The sequence below is a fragment of the Penaeus monodon genome, chromosome 29 (genome assembly GCF_015228065.2).
Source record: "Penaeus monodon isolate SGIC_2016 chromosome 29, NSTDA_Pmon_1, whole genome shotgun sequence".
Taxonomy (NCBI): domain Eukaryota; kingdom Metazoa; phylum Arthropoda; class Malacostraca; order Decapoda; family Penaeidae; genus Penaeus; species Penaeus monodon.
Window position 1 is genome coordinate 27,131,071 of NC_051414.1, and position 288 is coordinate 27,131,358.

The window sequence follows — 288 nt, forward strand, 5'->3', positions numbered from 1 at the left end:
TGACGGAAGCGTACTTGAACAAGCTCGCAGACACCTACGGACGAGCATGCGAGGGGAGCCCCCCCCCTCCCCCCGCCCACAAGAGGGGAGGCGCGACAAATAGTTAAATAGATTCGTCTATAATTGAGGATGCTTGAGTGACAAAGTCCTTCTTGTACGGAAGGACCCTCTCCCCTCTCGCCTTCTTGAGTCGCATAACGTTATAAAAAGAGGTAATTAGCGAGGGGAAAAAAGGGGAAACGTGAAGAGGGCATTAGGGATGGTGATAGAAGTGTGTGTGCGAGCATA